The sequence below is a fragment of the Bos indicus x Bos taurus genome, unplaced genomic scaffold (assembly GCF_003369695.1).
Source record: "Bos indicus x Bos taurus breed Angus x Brahman F1 hybrid unplaced genomic scaffold, Bos_hybrid_MaternalHap_v2.0 tig00478996_arrow_arrow_obj, whole genome shotgun sequence".
Lineage (NCBI taxonomy): Eukaryota > Metazoa > Chordata > Mammalia > Artiodactyla > Bovidae > Bos > Bos indicus x Bos taurus.
The window spans coordinates 21,437-31,643 of record NW_020868247.1 but is presented as its reverse complement, the minus strand read 5'-3'; positions in this window follow the sequence as shown (position 1 = coordinate 31,643).

Genomic DNA, 10,207 nt, shown 5'->3' with positions numbered 1-10,207 from the left:
GAGGCAGATCAGGTGCTCTGGTATTCCCATCTCTTTCAGAATTTTCCACAGTTTATTGTGATCCACACAGTCAAAGGCTTTGGCGTAGTCAATAAAGCAGAAATAGATGTTTTTCTGGAACTCTCATGCTTTTTCCATGATCCAGAGGATGTTGGCAATTTGGTCTCTGGTTCCTCTGCCTTTTCTAAAACCAGCTTGAACAACTGGAAGTTCACGGTTTGCATATTGCTGAAGCCTGGCTTGGAGAATTTTGAGCATTACTTTAGTAGCGTGTGAGATGAGTGCAATGTGTGGTAGTTTGAGCATTCTTTGGCATTGCCTTTCTTTGGGATTGGAATAGAAACTAAACTTTTCCAGTCCTGTGGCCATTGCTGAGTTTTCCAAATTTGCTAGCAAATTGAGTGCAGCACTTTCACAGCATCATCTCTCAGGATTTGAAATAGCTCCACTGGAATTCCATCACGTCCACTACCTTTGTTCATAGTGATGCTTTCTAAGGCCCACTTGACTTCACATTCCAGGATGTCTGGCTCTAGGTGAGTGATCACACCATCGTGATTATCTGGGTCATGAAGATCTTTTTTGAACAGTTTTTCTGTGTATTCTTGCCACCCTCTTCTTAATATCTTCTGCTTCTGTGAGGTCCCCATTTCTGTCCTTTATCGAGCCCTTCTTTGCATGAAATGTTCCGTTGGTATCTCTAATTTTCTTGAAGAGATCTCTAGTCTTTCTCATTCTGTTGTTTTCCTCTATTTCTTTGCATTGATCGCTGAGGAAGGCTTTCTTATCTCTCCTTGCTATTATTTGGAGCTCTGCATTCAGATGCTTATATCTTTCTTTTTCTCCTTTACTTTTCGCTTCTCTTCTTTTCACAGCTATTTGTAAGGCTTCCCTAGACACCCATTTTGCTTTTTTGCATTTCTTTTCTATGGGAATGGTCTTGATCCCTGTCTCCTATACATGTCACGAACCTCAGTCCATAGTTCATCAGGCACTCTATCAGATCTAGTCACTTAAATCTACTTCTCACTTCCATTGTATAATCATAAGGGATTTGATTTAGGTCATACCTGACTGGTCTAGTGGTTTTCCCTACTTTCTTCAATTTAAGTCTGAACTTGGCAATAAGGAGTTCATGATGTGAGTCACAGTCAGCTCCTGTTCTTGTTTTTGTTGACTGTATACAGCTTCTCCATCTTTGGCTGCAAAGAATATAATCAATCTGATTTCAGTGTTGACTATCTGGTGATGTCCATGTTGTTGGGTATTTGCTATGACCAGTGAATTTTCTTGGCAAAACTCTATTAGTCTTTGCCCTGCTTCATTCTGTATTCCAAGGCCAAATTTGCCTGTTACTCCAGGTGTTTCATTCTTCCTACTTTTGCATTCCAGTCCCCTATAATGAAAAGGACATCTTTTTAGGGTATTAGTTCTAAAAGGTCTTGTAGGTCTTCATAGAACTGTTCAACTTCAGCTTCTTCAGTGTTCCTGGTTGGGGCATAGACTTGGGTTACCATGATATTGAATGGTTTGCCTTGGAAATGAACAGAGATCATTCTGTCGTTTTTGAGATTGCATCCAAGTACTGCATTTTGAACTCTTTTGTTGACCATGATGGCTACTCCATTTCTTCTGAGGGATTCCTGCCCGCAGCAGTAGATATAATGGTCATCTGAGTTAAATTCACCCATTCCAGTCCATTTTAGTTCGCTGATTCCTAGAATGTTGACATTCACTCTTGCCATCTCTTGTTTAACGACTTCCAATTTGCCTTGATTCATGGACCTGACATTCCAGGTTCCTATGCAATATTGCTCTTTACAGCATTGGCCCTTGCTTCTATCACCAGTCACATCCACAACTGGGTATTGTTTTTGTTTTAGCTCCATCCCTTCATTCTTTCTGGAGTTATTCCTCCACTGATCTCCAGTAGCATACTGGGCACCTACTGACCTGGGAGTTCCTCTTTCAGTATCCTATCATTTTGCCTTTCCATACTGTTCATGGGGTTCTCAAGGCAAGAATACTGAAGTGGTTTGCCATTCCCTTCTCCAGTGGACCACATTCTGTTAGCCCTCTCCACCATGACCCGCCCATCTTGGGTTGCCCCACAGGCATGGCTTAGTTTCATTGAGTTAGACAAGGCTGTGGTTCTAGTGTGATTAGATTAACGAGCTTTCTATGAGTATGGTTTCAGTGTGTCTGCCCTCTGATGCCCTCTTGCAATACCTACCATCTTACTTGGGTTTCTCTTACCTTGGACATGGGGTATCTCTTCACGGCTGCTCCAGCAAAGCACAGCCACTGCTCCTTACCTTGAACGAGGGGTGTCTCCTCACCGCCACCCCTTCTGACCTTGAACATAGAATAGCTCCTCCTGGCCCTCCTGCGCCCACGCAGCCACCACTCCTTGGAGGTGGGGTTGCTCTTCCCAGCCACCGCCCCTGGCCTCGGGCATGGGTAGCTCCTCCCGGTCGCTACCCCTAACCTCGGATGCGGGGTAACTCCTCTTGGCTGCCTCCTCTTGGGCGTGGAGTCCTCCCGGCTTCTGCCCCTGACCTCGGACATGGGGTAGCCACCCGTGGCTAATCCTTACCCTTACCTTAATATTAATATATGTGTGTGTGTGCATATAATACATATCCATAATACACTCACACTCAGTACTGTATCTCAAGAACATCTTAAGAAACTAACATCTTAAGATGCCTGCCAAAATCTTAATGCTATGGTTTCACTACAGTTTCCTTCAGATCTATCAGCCTTTATAAGTATATGCATTTAATTCAGCACTACAATCCTTTATTTATGGAACCCAAGAGGTTGTTCTAATGATCCCTGCTTCCTTTTCTAAGTCATCACAAGCCATTGGTTTATTACCGCACTTTGGAATTTTACATGAAAGAAGTTTCTGGAATGGTTTATTTCTTCCCATTGAAACACTGAATAAGCAGCTTCAGTCTTGACACCACTCCTTTTCTTTTGTCATTATTATGCAATGGGCAGAGGAACCTGGCAGGCTACACTGCATGGGGTCACAAAGAGTCGGACATGACTGAGCAGCTAATACTTTTACTTTCACTTTGAGGAGAAGTAGGAACAGACCAAAGACCTGGAGTGTTGGGAGGGGCTGCCGGTGACATGGAGGTCATGAGCCAACAAAGGTAACTTTTCTTCCCTGTCACAGTTGTAGGGGATCTGGTTCTGGTGAAAATGCTGTGATGTTTGCCTTTGCAACATGTTATGAGCTGAGAGAAGAACCCAATCAACACCTAGACCCTCTTGCCTTTTCCATCCTTCCACCTTCCACTTTTTCCTTCTGAGTGAAGTCACTCAAATATCAAGGGCTAAGCTTTTAAACAACAGAGAAGATGGTTTAAGAAATATTTCAGCTCTGAGTCAGAACTCTGGGGAGCCCTGCATGCATGTGAGGGGAAGACCAACAGCAGAGGGAACAGAAGGGTGGAGGTGGGGGGCCGGGGGGGGGGGGGAACTGGCCGTAGGGTCAGAGGATGCTCATTTATCTCACCCTCCTCCCCACCTCTCAGTCATGGGCTCACTAGCAGTCAGGGGGCTGGGGATGGAGACACGACAAGCCTTCTCTTGGCCTCAGCCCTACTTTTCTGAGGAAGATGAGGGAAGAATTTGCAGAGGCTGAAGGACAGGACTTAGTGATATCCATATCCTTCCTTCCCTGGGAGGGGATGCTCGATCTGGACACTATAAAATGTGTGATGTCCATACTAAAATGGCTTCTTTTGGGGTTGAGAGTAGCAACTATTTATACAAGGAGACATGTGTTTCCCTCAAGTTCAGTTTTCATTCACAGCCTTGACCTCAGAGCCTCAACATATCAGAGAACCAGCCAGAGTGAGCCCTTAGGGAATGTCTGCATGGCACATTCATCCTGAGAGCCCCTTCACACACAGAGAACAGTCTTTGTACAAATCACAGCAAATGGCAAGCAAGTTGCTTTCTGAACTCACAAGTTCTTTTCTCCCTTCCCTTTCCAACTGTCTTCTATTTAAATGAAACATGTGTCCTTACTCTGATGCCCTCCCCCCACCACACCTGAAATGTATTAGCCACTAAGTCCCTAGTTCAAGGGGAAAGAGAAGCATTTGGGACTGGAAAGTTATTCACCTACAGCCTGGGCACTTTCAAAGTCTAGCTGAACTAGATGAGCCCTCCTGTGTGCCAGGTTCCCAGTTAGGTGCTGGGGTCAGTGGAAGAGACACAGCTGCTGCTCTTCCAGGCTGAAGGAGGAAGAAGACAAGAAAGGAGCGGATACAAGAGAGTCAGGAGAGGGGACAGGGAAGTGTGGGTCTCATCTCATGGAGGAGAAGTCCTGTTTGGCAGACCCATGTTTCACGTGTGACCTGAGAGTAAGAGTCAGTCAATAAAAGACAGAAGGGAGTTTCCAGGCAGTGGAAATATGGGCCCAAAGATCCAGAACAAAGGAGAGGTTGGTGAATTCGAGGAACTGAAAGGGATTAAGACACATTGGAGCTCGGGCTGGAGAGAAGAGAGAAAGTCTGGAGATGCCGACCTAGGGATCGAACCCAGGTCCCCTGCGTTGCAGGCAGATTCTTTACTGTCTGAGCCACCAGGGAAGCCGTAAAGAACTGTACCTGGATAAAAAAACAGTAAACGTGATCAGGTGATTCTGCAGGAGCAGGAGTGTGTGTTTCTGTGTGTGGAGGGTGGGGTAGATGGGGAGGGTGAGGTTCGGGCCCCTTCCCTTCTAGTTGCCTGTGTGGCCTACTGGGCCCACATTCCATGGCCTTTCCCCTTTGCTCACCTGGATGCCTGGATTCTGCTGCTCCCTGGTGGTAGTTTTCAGTATGGCATAGTTATCCGTGGAAAGAAAAGTGAAAGTGAGTCACTCAGTCCTGTCTGACTCTTTGGGACTCCATGAACTATAGCATCCATGGAATTCTCCAGGCAAGAATACTGGAGTGGGTCGACTTTCCCTTCTCCAGGTTATCTTCCCAACCCAGGGATTGAACCCAGGTCTCCCACATTGCAGGTGGATTGTTTACCAGCTGAGCCACAGGGAAGAGTTTTCATAAAAGCCTGGCCTTAGTTCAGCACAACCTTAAGAGCATGAGTCCCAAGCTGTGGCTTGCTGGGAGGGAAATCCTGGGAACTATATGTGATGAGCATCTTGGCAGTAACTTCAGGAATCACTACTGAGCAGGAAAGCTCAGGAAGCCTTAGGTCACTGGCCAAGCACGTGTCTGGCACATGCCTGTGACTGGAGCCTTCCTGTGCCTGCAGTTTGAGGAAATTGGTCTTATGAGCCAGTGACAAGTGCCTAAGATATCAAGCATCAGGAAGTGCCGAGGTGTAAGGTGATAAGCTTCACAATAAATAGAAACAGTCCCTTATTCTGCTCTGTGTGGCAGGATGTCCTTTAACTTATCATGTTTAATTTTAACTCAAGCTTAGAGGGTACTAGGATCCCCATCTCAGAGACAAGGAAACAAGCCTATAGAGCTTAAGTACCTTGATCGATGTCATAGACTCTTAACTGACAGATGCAGCTTCTGAGCCCTTGTAGGACCACACAGTATCTCAGTTCCATCCATGTCCCAGCAGGACCAGGAGGTCTCCCTGCCCAAAGATCTGCTCAGCGGCTTCAGCCTGACCCTGTGGGTGGGTCCGTGTGGTCTCTCCAGGTGCCCACAGCCCCTTTGCTCCTATTGCCCCGATTTGGATCCTTCCTTCTGCAGGGCAGCCCCCAAGAACCCCACGGACGGCAGGAAGACACACTTGCCCCGTTCTGGCAGTTCCTCCTGTAGTCAGCTCCCAAGGGTGGGGTCAGGCCAGGTTTCAGGCCAGGTTGTGAGGAGAATCAGGAGAGAAGCAGGAAGGTAAGAGCTGGTGATCGGCACCTTTCTTTGACCTGGGACCTCCCTCTCTTTCCCCTGATGCTTCCTGCCCCTTGGGGGAGGTCCTCTCCACAATACCCCCATTACAAGTGCTCCTGTAGCTCTGTTGCAGATCAAAAGTCAAAAGGAAAGGGTCAGAATGCGGAGTCCTAGGCACCAGCCCCAAAGATCTGATCCAAGGGGTCTGGGAATTTAAATTTTTGATAAACAACCCAGTGGATTCCATCAGGAGTTCCGGCAGGGATTCTAAGGTCTAGGTGCTCAGAGCACGGCCTGGAGGGGGTGGGGCTCCAGGTGGCCACACCCCCTGGTCTTCTCTGGCTGCCTGCACCTGGGGGATTGTGCAACCACAGGATGACCCGAGCAGAGCCTCTAAACCAGCGCTTCTCAAACTGTAATGTGATCAGGACTCACCTGGAATCTGGAGATTCTGAGTCAGTGGGTCTGCGGTAGAGACAAGATTCCATGTCCCCAACAGCCTCCCAGGGCAAGCTGGTTCTGCTGGCCCACAGGCCATGCTTAGAACAGCAGAGCCCTAGGGCAGAGTGGGCAGAATTTTCCTACAAGTGCCAGGAAGTCCATAAGGTCTCTACTCAGAAACAAAACAAAACAAAACATCTACTTCTGCTTTATTGACTACACTAAAGCCTTTGAATGGATTCATCACCACAAACTGGAAAATTCTTCAAGAGATGGGAATACCAGACCACCTTACCTGACTTCTGAGAAATCTATATGCAGGTCAAGAAACAATATTAAGAAGCAGATGTGGAACAACTGACCGGGTCAAAATTGCAAAAAGAGTATAACAAGGCTGTATATTGTCTTGCTTATTTAACTTATTGGCACCCCACTCCAGTACTCTTGCCTGGAAAATCCCATGGACTGAGGAGCCTGGTAGGCTGTAGTTCATGGGGTCGCAAAGAGTTGGCCACGACTGAGCGACTTCACTTTCACTTTTCACTTTCATACATTGGAGAAGGAAATGGCAACACACTCCAGTGTTCTTGCCTGGAGAATCCCAGGGATGGGGGAGCCTGGTGGGCTGCCGTCTATGGGGTCGCACAGAGTCAAACACGACTGAAGTGACTTAGCAGCAGCAGCAGAATACATTATGTAAATGACAGGCTGGATGAATCACAAGCGGGAATCAAAATTTCTAGGAGAAATATCAACAGCCTCAGATAGGCAGTTGATACCACTCTAATGGCAGAAAATGAAGAGGAACTAAAGAACCTCTTGATGAGGATGAAAGAGGAGAGTGAAAAAGCTGGCTTGAAACTCATCATTAAAAAAATCTAAGATCATGGCATCAGATTCCATCACTTCATGTCAAATAGAAAAGGAAAAAGTGGAAGCAGTGACAGATTTTATTTTGGGGGGTTCTAAAATCACTGCAGATGGTGACTGCAGCTATAAAATTAAAAAGGCACTTGCTCCTTGGAAGGAAAACTATGACAAACCTGCTGCTGCTACTGCTAAGTCGCTTCAGTCATGTCCAACTCTGTGCGACCCCATAGATGGCAGCCCACCAGACTCCCCCGTCCCTGGGATTCTCCAGGGACAAACACTGGAGTGGGTTGCCATTTCCTTCTCCAATGCATGAAAGTGAAAAGTGAAAGTGAAGTCGCTCAGTTGTGTCTGACCCTCAGCGACCCCATGGACTGCAGCCTACCAGGCTCTTCCATCCATGGGATTTTCCAGGCAAGAGTACTGGAGTGGGGTGCCATTGCCTTCTCCGATGACAAACCTAGACAGCATATTAAAAAACAGAGACATCACTTTTCCAACAAAGGTCTGTATAGTCAAAGCTATGGTTTTTTCCAGTAGATATGAACGGATGTGTGATCTAGACCATAAAAAAGGCTTATCACCAAAGAATTGATGCTTTTGAACTGTGGTGTTGGAGAAGACTCTTGAGAGTCCCTTGGACTGCAAGGAGAACCAACCAGTCAATCCTAAAGGAAATCAACCCTGAATATTCATTGGAAGAACTGATCTTGAAGCTGAAGCTCCAATACTTTGGCCACCTGATGCAAAGAGCTGACTCATCAGAAATGACCCCAGTGCTGGGAAAGATGGAAGGAGAAAGGATAAGGGAGTAACAGAGGATGAAATGGCTATATAGCATCACCAACTCAATGGACATGTATTTGAGGAGATAGTAGAGGACAGAGGAGCCTGGCATGCTACAGTGCAGGGGTAGTGACTGAACAATAATTCATTGGAAGGACTGATGCTAAAGCTGAAGGCCAAATACTTTGGCCACCTCATGCATAGAGCCAACTCATTGGGAAAGACTCTGATGCTGGAAAAGACTGAAGGCTGAGAGAAAAAAAAAAAAAAAAACGGTGGCAGAGGATGAGATAGCATCACCACCACAATGGACATAAGTCTGATCAAACTCCAGAAGATAGTGAAGGACAGAGGAGTCTGGCTTACTGCAGTCCACGGGGTCGCAAAGAGTCGGACATGACAGTGACTGAACAACAACAACAACAACAAATTCTTTCTTCTTCTTCATGGGGCCTGGGGGATGGGTGGCAGGCAAGAAAACCAGAAACAATATACTGTTGCCATTATCTTACACATCAAAAGCCATGAGGATCAGCAATGAACTTATCTATGAAACAGAAACAGACTCACAGAAATAGAGAACAGATTTGTGGTTGCCAAGGGGGAGGACATGTAGGAGAGAGATAGATTGGGAGTTCTGGATTAGCAGATGCAAACTATTTATATCTAGAATGGATAAACAACAAGGTCCTACATCATAGCACAGGGAACTATAGTCAATATCCTGTCATACATCATAACAGAAAAAAATGAAAAAGAACCTATGTATGCAGATGGTGATTGCAGCCATGAAATTAAAAGATGCTTACTCCTTGGAAGAAAAGTTATGACCAACCTAGACAGCATATTCAAAAGCAGAGACATTACTTTGCCAACAAAGGTCCATCTAATCAGGCTATGGTTTTTCCAGTGGTCATGTATGGATGTGAAAGTTGGACTGTGAAGAAAGCTGAGTGCCGAAGAATTGATGCTTTTGACCTGTGGTGTTGGAGAAGACTCTTGAGAGTCCCTTGGACTGCAAGGAGATCCAACCAGTCCATTCTAAAGGAGATCAGCCCTGGGTGTTCTTTGGAAGGACTGATGCTAAAGCTGAAACTCCAATACTTTGGCCTCATGCAAAGAGTTGACTCATTGGAAAAGACTCTGATGCTGGGAGGGATTGAGGGCAGGAGGAGAAGGGGATGACAGAGGATGAGATGGCTGGATGACATCACCGACTCAATGGACATGAGTTTGGGTGAACTCTGAAAGTTGGTGATGGACAGGGAGGACTGGTGTGCTGGAATTCATGGGGTTGCAAAGAGTTGGACATGACTGAGCAACTGAACTGAACTGAACTGAACTGATATGTAAACTGAATCTCAGAAGAAATTACCACAACATTGTAAATCAACTATACTTCAATGAAATACATTTTTAAAGAAACAAGGAAAAAAAAAAAAGCCAAAGGTGTCAGTAGGTTCATTATTAGTAACATTAACTCTGGTCATTTGCTTAGCCTGGAGTCTACCAGATTTTTTCCAATTTAAAAATACAATCCTTCTCTAAAGAATTAATCTGGGAAGATACTTTGAGTCTATGAAAATTCCATGTCTTCCCCAACTCGCCAAATATTCACCACCAATTCAGCTAATGATGAATTTTGTCTGAATTATTTATAACAACGATGGCTGCTATATGGTGCTATTGTGTCAATATTTCTACATTTGTGAGTTCGCATTCTATTGCAAAAAGAACTTTCCCTTTCAATTTTTATATCTTATCAGAATCAGTATAGAACCGTCTTATGGACTCTGTGGGAGAGCGAGAGGGTGGGAAGATTTGGGAGAATGGCATTGAAACATGTATAATATCATATATGAAATGAGTCGCCAGTCCAGGTTCGATGCACGATACTGGATGCTTGGGGCTGGTGCACTGGGACGACCCAGAGAGATGGTATGGGGAGGGAGAAGGGTGGAGGGTTCAGGATGGGGAACACATGTATACCTGTGGTGGATTCATTTCAATATTTGGCAAAACTAATACAATATTTTAAAGTTTAAAAATAAAATAAAAAAAAATACTCATGGATTTTTAAAAATTTTAGTGTTGTAAAATTTAGGGTTTAAAAACCCTCAATCCTCTTTTGCTACTTACTTACAACACTTCTAATGTGATATAAACTCCATCTTAGAGACTCATTGCTTTTCTAGGTAGTCTGCAAAATTTAATTAAAAAATATTTTTTCCAATAAT